Here is an 11,394-nt window from a genome sequence, read left to right as displayed (position 1 = left end):
AGCAGCTCCTGATCAATACTGGGTTCTTGAGGATTGCTGTCCCACTGCAATGTAGGCCAATTCATCTACAATGCCCAGCCCTTTGATTTGGCCTAAATTCTGTGTCATTAGTATGTAGCTAGTTGTTGTTCTTGCTTTAGCTTGGCTCTAAGAACCAAAGAAATCTTACTTCTTACCTCCACATCTAGCAGAATAAAACCTTGTGCAAAATGGAAAGCAGAAAGGCCGGAAACATAGTAAAATGTTACCAGAAAAGAATCTTATATGGATACAACAACCTGGAGTTTCTGATCAACAACAGCAACATATCAGATTCACATGACATTTAGCCTAAATTTGGGGATTTGTTTAGCCATGGCATCTTAATAGTAATGTTATTTACAGCAAGATACATCATAGCTTTAGGTCACAAATATACAGTATACTTGGAGAATGTTTCTGACATATTCCTTGCTCAACTGTAGGCTCTAAATGTGATGTGAACAAAACCTACCTTATGTTATATCCTGGAAGGAAGGTGAGGCCTCTAATGGTTATCAGGACCATCATATATCATCCCGACATGCCTCTCCGCCAGATAATGAAAGAATTAGGATTAATGACTGCGGTTATGGAGGCACTTCCTTGGGCAAAATCACATATAAGATTACTGCAAACAGAGTTCTCAACATGAGGCAGATAGATACAATCACTAGGGAAGAGGGTTAATGTATGAACAGAAACAAAATGGTGTTTAAGATGGTTGTTGATAACACAAGGTATTTTTGAAAGGAAATATTTTTGGGAACTAAATCTAAATATCTTAAATGACCATAAAAGACAATAAGCTAAAAAAGCAAAGCAGTAAAGAATAACTTAGATCTGGAACCTTATTGGTGAACAAAGACAAGATCAACTCTCGGTGGTTATAGGCATCAGATGTATAGATAGCACAGGTCTGTGTTTTAGTCCCACCTCTTTATATTGATCTTTAAAGGAAAACTGTCACCAAATCCCCCACACACTAACCAGAGGTACTGGCTGGTAGTGCGGGGGACGCTGATCAATATGATGCCTACCATGCCTGGATCCGTCCCGCCGTTCACCCATTGTCTTTATTATTCCAGATATGCAAATCATCTTCTAACTGGCACGGGTGGGGTCACTGCCTTCATCTGGCGCTGTGACGTCACCGCCGCTCGGCCCACAGCACCGCCCTGCTTATGCATATTCATGCCCTCCCTCTCCTCCCAGCTCTGTATGTGACTCCACTGTGCATGTGCCAGTTTCCTGTGTACACCCGGGAGCAGCCTCAGCACAGTGGAGTCACATACAGAGCTGGGAGGAGAGGGAGGGCATGAATATGCATAAGCGGGGCGGTGGTGTGGGGATGTTACAGTGCCAGATGAAAGCAGTAACCCCACCCGTGCCAGTTGGAAGATGATTTGCTCTGGAATAATGAAAATACCGGGCGAACAGCGGGGCAGATCCGGGCATGGTAGGCATCATATTGATCAGCGTCCCCCGCACTACCAGCCAGTACCTCTGGTTAGTGCAGGGGGGATTTGGTGACAGTTTTCCTTTAAAATTGTCTTATGTAAATGTCTTGTATGATGCCATGTTGATTTAACAGTGTGTCATCAGCAGAAAATAATCTTGGTTAAAAGCAAAATGGAACTTTGTTTCCTAAACTCATATATAGGCACTGTCAGAATCAAACATGTTTTATATGTTGTAAATCCTGGCAAAACATTAACCTTTCTAGTATACTTCATAAATAAATGTATCTCCTTGTTATAGAAATCGTGGCTTATAAAAAAAAAGACCGGAACATACCGTAAGTCTGTCTGGCATCAGCACCACCTTTGTCCCAGTTGAAGTACAGGCATGGACAGAGTCCAGTATGTGAGGGCAGGACTAGCACTCCTCTGTGCTCACTCCTGTCCTATCAGACTCTTGTCTGAAAACAGAAAGAACGGGTTATAGAGCAGTCTGCAGTGATTGGATGAAGAGATCCAGCACAGCATAGCAGACTTAGGGAGGAAGGGAATGCATGGTGCGTGAGGGCGGGCTCAGTGCTTGCCTTGGACATGTCCCTTCCATTCTGTATATCAGAATTAGTGAGCAGCAGATGATTTGGATTTGTAAGTCAAATACAGATGCTAAACACATAAAAAGACATGCAAAGACATGCATGACCTAGTGAATAACATATATAAGCATAACTTTTTCTGTGATATGAAAGGTGCTTCAACGTCTTGGGGATGCAGGGCGTCCCGGTGGCTAACAGTAGCCGGGACCCGTGGCTAATATCGGAAATTAACGATCACGGTGATGTCCAGTATTAACCCTTTAGACGCGGCGATCAAAGTTTATCGTCACGTCTAAAATTTTAAAAAAATACATCCCTGAAGCTCAGTCGGGCTGATCGGTACCACTGTGGTTAAACCGTGGTGTCCCGATAAGCTGAGGACACACGAGGAGGATCCCTACCTTCCTCTTCGGCGTCCGATCGATTGCTCCAAGCCTGAGATCCAGGCTGGAGCAATCGACCACCAATAACACTGATCAATGCAATGCTATGGTATAGCATTGATGAGTGTCTGCAATCAATGTACTGCATCCTATATGGAGACTATAACATTGCAAAAATGTATTTAACCCCACCCCTAATAAAAGTTTGAATCACTCCCCTTTTCCCATTTACAGTAACTGTGTAGATAAAAATTAATATAAACATATGTGGTATCGCTGTGTGCGTAACTATATGTCCGAACTATAAAAATATATAATTAACCCCTTAAGGACCAGGCCATTTTACACCTTAGGACCAGAGCGTTTTTTGCACATCTGACCACCGTCACTTTAAGCATTAATAACTCTAAGATGCTTTTACCGAATATTCTGATTCTGAGACTGTTTTTTCGTGACATATTCTACTTTATTTTGGTGGTAAATTTTCGGCGTTACTTGCATCCTTTTTTTGTGAAAAATTCAAAAATTTCATGAAAATTTTGAAAATGTAGCATTTTTCTAACTTTGAAGCTCTCTGCTTGTAAGCAAAATGGATATTGCAAAAAATGTTATTTTTTCTTCACAAATACAATATGTCCACTTTATGTTGGCATCCTAAAATGGACATATTTTTACCTTTTGAAAAGATTAGAGGGCTTCAAAGTAGAGCAGCAATTTTAAAAAATGTCATGAAAATTGCAAAATCTGAAGGGACAGATGTTACAGAACTACAACTCCCAGCATGCCTGGGCAGTCTAGGCATGCTGAGAGTTGTAGTTTGGCAACATCTGGAGGGCTACAGTTTGGGCACCACTGTAACAGTGGTCCACAAACTGTGACCCTCCAGATGTTGCAAAACTACAACTCCCAGCATGCCCATACAGCCTTTGGCTGTTTGGGCATGCTGGGAGTTGCAGTCCGGCCTTCCTAGTGGTTGCCACAGTAAAAATCACTTTACTTTCAGTTTCATTTCTCCCCCCACCGTTGATTCCCTTCCTGAGCCGGGATCTCCAGTGAATATCTGCGATGATTGTCGGGCCCCGCGAGTCTTCTCCTCCATGTACCGGCCTCCATGTTCTGCCTGACATCCAGGGGTGGGCAGAACGGGGGGTTTCCATGGCAACCCACCGTCCTGCTCTGCCATTGGTCAGAATCAGTTCTGACCAATGGCAGGGGATGGGAGGAGATCGCAGCATTGCGACCTCACTCCTACCCTGCAGGATGCTGGGGCCTGTCACTCACAGGTCCGAGCATCCCTATTTTCCAGGTGATCGGGTCACCAGAGACCCGATCAGCCAGGAATAGGAGAAAATGGCATGTTTGAATTGATATGTGATTTTCTGCGATCGCCGACATGCGGGGGTCCCGGGACCCCCCTAGGAATTTGCACGGAAGGCCTGCTGAACGATTGCAGCAGGCATGCCGTTCCGATCTCTGCCTGGCGAGCGACAGGGCCTGGAAAACGCCATGACGTTGTGGGACGTCATTGGTCCTTAAAGCCCAGGGTGCCATGACGTTCCACAACGTCTTTGGTCCTTAAGAGGTTAATTAAACTGCGCGGTCAATGGCGTACGCGTAAAAAAATCACAAAATCCAAAATAGCGTATGTTTGGTCACTTTATATACTATAAAAAAAAGAATAAAAACGTGCCGATAAAAACTTCAGATCAGGGTGCAAAAAATGAGCCCCATACATCCCAGTATGTGGAAAAATAAAAAAGTTATAGAGGTCAGAAGAGGAAATTTTAAAACATATTAATTTTCGTGCATGTAGTTATGATTTTTTCAAGAAGTAAAACAAAATAAAACCTATATAAGTACCATTATCATTTTAATTGTATGGACCTATAAACTAAAGAGAAGATGTCATTTTTACCGAAAAATGCACTGCGTAGAAACGGATGCCCCCAAAAGTTCCAAAGTATTTTATTTTTTTTATTTTGTCGCACAATGATTTCTTTTTAGTTTAGCTGTAAATTTTTGGGTAAAATGACTGATGTCATTACAAAGTAGAATTGGTGGTGAAAAAAAAAAAGCTCTCATATGAGTCTGTAGGTGCAAAATTGAAAGGATTATGATTTTTCAAAGGTGAGGAGGAAAAAACAAAAGGGCAAAAATGGAAAAACCAGGGACCCGCCGGCAATGGCCGACGCCCGCGATCTCGCGGGCGTCCGCCATTAACCCCTCAGGTGCCGGGATCAATACAGATCCCGGCATCTGCGGCAGTGCGCCATTTGAATGAATGATCGGATCGCCCGCAGCGCTGCTGCGGGGATCCGATCATTCAGAACGCCGGACGGAGGTCCCCTCTCCTTCCTCCGTCCTGCTCCCGGCGTCTGCTGCTCTGGTCTGTGATCGAGCAGACCAGAGCAGAAGATGACCGAGAACACTGATCTGTTCTATGTCCTATACATAGAACAGATCAGTATTAGCAATCATGGTATTGCTATGAATAGTCCCCTATGGGGACTATTCAAGTGTAAAAAAAAAAATTTTAAAAAATGTAAAAGTAAAAGTAAAAAAAAAGTGAAAAATCCCCTCCCCCAATAAAAAAGTAAAACGTCCGTTTTTTCCTATTTTACCCCCAAAAAGCGTAAAAATTTTTTTTTATAGACATATTTGGTATTGCCGCGTGCGTAAATGTCCGAACTATTAAAATAAAATGTTAATGATCCCGTTCGGTGAACGGCGTGAACGTAAAAAAAAAAAGTCAAAAATTCCTACTTTTTTAATACATTTTATTTAAAAAATATTATAAAAAATTTATTAAAAGTTTTTTATATGCAAATGTGGTATCAAAAAAAAGTATAGATCATGGCGCAAAAAATGAGCCCCCATACCGCCGCTTATACGGAAAAATAAAAAAGTTAGAGGTCATCAAAATAAAGGGATTATAAACGTACTAATTTGGTTAAAAAGTTTGTGATTTTTTTTAAGCGCAACAATAATAGAAAAGTACGTAATAATGGGTATCATTTTAATCGTATTGACCCTCAGAATAAAGAGCACATGTCATTTTTACCATAAATTGTACGGCGTGAAAACGAAACCTTCCAAAATTAGCAAAATTGCGTTTTTCGTTTTAATTTCCCCACAAAAATAGTGTTTTTTGGTTGCGCCATACATTTTGTGATATAATGAGTTATGTCATTACAAAGGACAACTGGTCGCGCAAAAAACAAGCCCTCATACTAGTCTGTGGATGAAAATATAAAAGAGTTATGATTTTTAGAAGGCGAGGAGGAAAAAATGAAAACGTAAAAATTTAATTGTCTGAGTCCTTAAGGCCAAAATGGGCTGAGTCCTTAAGGGGTTAAAATACATACAATAATTCTATCATGTCAGCAACCTTACTAGTAAAGCTAACAATGTTAACCATCTAAATGATAGATATTGAATGGGTAGGGATGCTTGCACTACAACATACTTGTGCTCTTTATAGACCCAAGGAAGGCTCTGAATGGGAACAGGTAACCAGGTGTATGCAGACAAAGTTTATGGCACAGGTGTTGCTCAATGAGGTAGTAGATACTTGAATAAATTCAATGGGAAGAGAAACAGTTCATGGTACTCGCCCACTGTGTTTTGGGTACGTTTTATTCGGCTTGCTTAAAGGGGTACTCCAGTGAAAAAGAATTTTTTTTTAAATCAACTAGTGCAAGAAAGTTAAACAGATTTGTAAATTACTTCTATTTTAAAATCCTAATCCTTCCAGTACATAAAATTTATCAGCTGCTGTATACTACACAGGAAGTTCTTTTCTTTTTGAATTTCCTTTCTGTCTTACCATGGTGCTGACACCTCAGTCCATGTCAGGAACAGTCCAGAGCAGAAGTTTCCTATGGGGATTTGCTTCTACTCTTTACAGTTCCTGAGACAGATAGAGGTGTCCGCAGAGAGCACTGTGGTAAGACATACAGCAGTGGCGCATACAGCAGCTGATAAGTACTTACAGGGTTAATATCTGTTTAACTTTCTGGCACCAGTTGATTAACAAAAATAGTTTTTCACTGGAGTACCCCTTTAAATCCATTAAAGTGCAGTCAAGGACAATAGCAGTGCAGACAATTCAAGAAGACAAGTGACGATCATTTCACGTGAATGCGTTTCATCAGACTCCACCTATTGATGTGCTTCCTTGGGGCTATAAATACCTCCTCCCAGTGATGTGCAGCAATCAAGGTTTACAAAATACATGCATTAAAACCGTGAAATAAACATTAAATACATAGATGATATACATAAGCAATAGCGATGCATAAGAGAGAATATGGAAATTACAAATGTTGAAATGAAAATACCGAGGTCTATCCGCTTGTTCAGACCTATGCGTTCTTGCGCACTTTTTTTGAGGATCCTTCTGTCTCTCTGTCTGTCAGTGCCCACTACTACACATATTCTTTCTAGGCCTGTAAATCTTAGTACAACGGCAGTGCCATTGTGGCTTTCCCGTATAGATGCTAAGCCGGGGAGCTCCACTACCTGTAGAGAGATCTGATCGTTTTACCAATGTAAAAGTGCCCACAAGGACAAAATAATGCGTAGACCACATAAGTAGTCCTACAATTAATGAAATGGTTTATTTTATAGGTAGTTCCATTTAAATGTACTTCTTTTCCCGTATGACAGTATTCACACCAATTACATGTTCCGCATTTATGGTTGCCTTTCAAAGAGAATTCAGACAGCCAATTGCATGAGGAAGTTCTGCTTAAAAATGTATCCCTAACCAATTGTAATTTTAGGCTTTGACTACAATGAAAAGTGACATATGGTTTAGAGAGAGTTACAAAATCTGGATCTGTTTTCTATGAAATACCAGTATTTTAGTACTGTAGATCTAGTTAGGTCTGCTAATGGGGAAAAGTTAAACGAAAAAGGCAAAACGTTTAGTGGCATTATTTTCTGTTTTTTCTTTTTGTTAAGTAATGAAGAACGTATTTTGGAGAAGGCTTTTTTCAAAACCTCATCCAATATTTTTTCCGGATAGCCTCTGGACAACAAACTCCTGGCCGTTTTTGAGAAGCGTTATATTTTTAATGACCATAATCCGTTTTTGAAGTTTGTACACTTCTACCACCACTATATGGATGACGTTTTTCTTATTTGGACAGGAGCTCAGGATGCGCTTGTAACGTTTGTGGAGTCCCTAAACGCAAATAATATGAACATGTTTTTTTTTTTTACCTATAAAACGCATCCTGAGTTCCCAGAATTTTTGGATGTAGATGTAGTCACAACTGGAGGAATCCTTTCCACCAGGGGTTTCAGAAAACCAACCGCTGAAAACATACTGCTTCACCATGACAGTTATCATACCTTACAGACAAAAATGCTGTCCCATACGGGCAGTTCTTGAGATTACGTATAATAAATAGTAGTGATCCAGCATTTTTGCAGCAATCACAGGAACTTAAAAAATGTTTGTTGTCCAGAGGCTATCGGGAAAAAATATTAGATGAGGCTTTGAAAAGGCCTTCTCCAAAACAGGTTCTTCATTACTAACAAAAATAAAAAAACAGGAAAATAATCCCACTAAACGTTTTGCCTTTTCGTTAAAATTTTCCCCATTAGCAGACCTAATTAGATCTACAGTCTTACAATACTGGTATTTAATGGTTTATTTTATAGGAAAAATATTGGATGAGGCTTTGAAAAATGCCTTCTCCAAAACACGGTCTTCATTACTTAACAAAAAGAAAAAACAGGAAATAGTGCCACTAAACATTTGCCTTTTTTGTTGAAATTTTCCCCTTTAGCAGACCTAATTAGATCTACAGTACTAAAATACTGGTATTTCATAGAAAACAGATCCAGATTTTATAACCGTTTCTAAACCATATGTCCGTTTCCGTTGCAGTAAAAGCCTAAAAGATCATTTGGTTAGGAATACACTTTTATGCAGAACTTCCTCATGCAATTGGCTGTGTGAACTCTCTTTGAAAGGCAACCATAAATGCGGAACATGTAGTTGGTGTGAATACTGTCATACGGGAAAAGAAGTACATTTAAATGGAACTACCTATAAAATAAACCATTTCATTAATTGTAGGACTACTTATGTGGTCTACGTGTTATTTTGTCCTTGTGGACACTTTTACTTTGGTAAAACAATCAAATCTCTGTTTGTCAGAATCCGTGAACACTTCAGGTCCATACGTACAGGTAGTGGAGCTCCCCTGCTTTTAAAGCATATACGGGAATGCCGGTGTACTAAGATTGGCAGGCCTAGAAAGACTACAGTGGGACAAAAAGTATTTATTCAGCCACCAATTATGCAAGTTCTCCCACTTAAAAAGATGAGAGAGGCCTGTAATTGTCATCATAGGTATACCTCAACTATGAGAGACATAATGAGAAAAAACAATTCCATAAAATCGCATTGTCAGATTTTTTAAAGAATTTATTAGCAAATTATGGTGGAAATTAAGTATTTGGTCAATAACAAAAATTCATCTCAATACTTTCATATATACCCTTTGTTGACAATGACAGAGGTCAAACGTTTTCTGTAAGTCTTCATAAGGTTTTTACACACTGTTGCTGTTATTTTGGCCCATTCCTCCATGCAGATCTCCTCTAAAGCAGTGATGTTTTGGGACTGTCACTGGGCAACATGGACTTTCAACTCCCTCTAAAGGTTTTCTATGGGGTTGAGATCTGGAGACTGGCTAGGCCACTCCAGGACCTTGAAATGCTTCTTACAAAGCCACTCCTTCATTCCTGGGTGGTGTGTTTGGGATCATTATCATGCTGAAAGACCCAGCCACGTTTCATCTTCAATGCTCTTGCTGATGGAAGGAGGTTTTCACTCAAAATCTCACGATACATGGCCCCATTATTTATGTACTTTACACGGATCAGTCGCCCTGGTCCCTTATCAGAAAACCAGCCACAAAGCATAATGTTTCCACCCCCATGCTTCACAGTAGGTTTGGTGTTCTTTGGATGCAACTCAACATTCTTTCTCCTCCAAACATGGCGAGTTGAGTTTTTACCAAAAAGTTCTACTTTTGTTTAATCTGACCATATTGACATTTCAATACTCTTCTGTATCATCCAAATGCTCTCTAGCAAACTTCAGACGGGCCTGGCTTAAGCAGGGGGACATGTCTGGCACAGCATGGTTTGAGTCCCTGGCGGTGAGCTGTGTCACTGATGGTAGCCTTTGTTACTTTGGAGCCAGCCCTCTGCAGGTCATTCACTAGGTCCCTCCTGTGGTTCTGTGATTTTTGCTCACCGATCTTGTGATCATTTTGACACCACAGGGTGAGATCTTGCATGGAGCCCCATATCGAGGTAGATTATAAGTGGTCTTGCATGTCTTCCATTTTCTAATAATTGCTCCCACAGTTGATTTCTTCACACTAAGCTGCATGCCTATTGCAGATTCAGTCTTCCCAACCTGTTGCAGGTCTACAATTTTGTTTCTGGTGTCCTTCGACAGCTTGTGGACAGGTGTCTTTTATACTGATAACAAGTTCAAACAGGTGCCATTAATACAGGCAACGAGTGGAGGATAGAGGAGACTCTTAAAGAAGAAGTTACAGGTCTGTGAGAGCAAGAAATGTTGCTTGTTTGTCGGTGACCAAATACAAATCTTTCCACCATAATTTGCAAGTAAATTCTTAAAAAATCAGACAATGTAATTTTATGGATTTTTTTCTCATTATGTCTCTCATAGTTGAGGTGTACCTATGATGAAAATTACAAGCCTCTCATCTTTTTAAGTGGGAGAAACAGCACAATTGGTGGCTGACTAAATACTTTTTTGCCCCACTGTATTTAATGTTTATTTCACAGTTTTAATACCGTATATACTCGAGTATAAGCCGAGTTTTTCAGCACGATTTTTCGTGCTGAAAACACCCCCCTCGGCTTATACTCGAGTGAACTCTCCACCCGCAGTGGTCTTCAACCTGCAAACCTCCAGAGGTTTCAAAACTACGACTCCCAGCAAGCCCGGGCAGCCATCGGCTGTCCGGGCTTGCTGGGAGTTGTAGTTTTGAAACCTCCGGAGGTCCGCAGGTTGAAGACCACTGCGGCCTTCGACATCATCCAGCCCCCTCTCACCCCCCTTTAGTTCTGTACAGTACTCACCTCCGCTCGGCGCTGGTCCGGTGCTGCAGGGCTGTCCGGAGAGGAGGTGGTCCGGTGGGATAGTGGTTCCGGGCTGCTATCTTCACCGGGGAGGCCTCTTCTAAGCGCTTCGGGCCCAGCCTCAGAATAGTCACGTTGCCTTGACAACGACGCAGAGGTGCGTTCATTGCCAACGTACTTCTGCGTCATTGTCAAGGCAACGCCTCTATTCCGGGCCGGAAGCGCGGAGAACAGGCGCCCCCGGTGAAGATAGCAGCCCGGAACCACTATCCCACCGGACCACCTCCTCTCCGGACAGCCCTGCAGGACCGGACCAGCGCCGAGCGGAGGTGAGTACTGTACAGAACTAAAGGGGGTGAGAGGGGGCTGGATGATGTCGAAGGCCGCAGTGGTCTTCAACCTGCGGACCTCCGGAGGTTTCAAAACTACAACTCCCAGCAAGCCCGGACAGCCGATGGCTGCCCGGGCTTGCTGGGAGTTGTAGTTTTGAAACCTCTGGAGGTCCGCAGGTTGAAGACCACTGAGGGCGGATGATGAGAAGAGGATGATGAAGGGGGGGGGTGTGGGATGATGACAAGAGGATGATGAAGGGGGGGGGGTGGGATGATGAAGGGGGGTGTGTGGGATGATTACAAGGGGATGATGAAGGGGGGTGGGGATGATGACAAGGGGATGATGAAGGGGGGATGTGTGGGATGATGACAAGGGGATGATGAAGGGGGGATGTGTGGGATGATGACAAGGGGATGATGAAGGGGGGATGTGTGGGATGATGACAAGGGGATGATGAAGGGGGGATGT

The 11,394-nt window shown here is 41.9% G+C and overlaps 1 long non-coding RNA gene across 1 annotated transcript; it reads right to left on the bottom strand.

Moving 5' to 3' along the window:
- Positions 1–516: 516 nt before the first annotated feature.
- Positions 517–3,575, bottom strand: LOC130272746 (uncharacterized). Its single transcript, XR_008843713.1, has 3 exons — positions 3,476–3,575; positions 1,816–1,939; positions 517–623 (listed from the first exon to the last, which is right to left on the bottom strand). It is a non-coding gene; the product is annotated as an uncharacterized LOC130272746 (long non-coding RNA).
- Between the last annotated feature and the right edge of the window lie 7,819 nt (positions 3,576–11,394).

Source organism: Hyla sarda, chromosome 5, assembly GCF_029499605.1.
Source record: "Hyla sarda isolate aHylSar1 chromosome 5, aHylSar1.hap1, whole genome shotgun sequence".
Classification (NCBI taxonomy): Eukaryota; Metazoa; Chordata; class Amphibia; order Anura; family Hylidae; genus Hyla; species Hyla sarda.
Note: the sequence above shows the minus strand (reverse complement) of the source record. Positions and strands in the feature narration are given on the sequence as shown.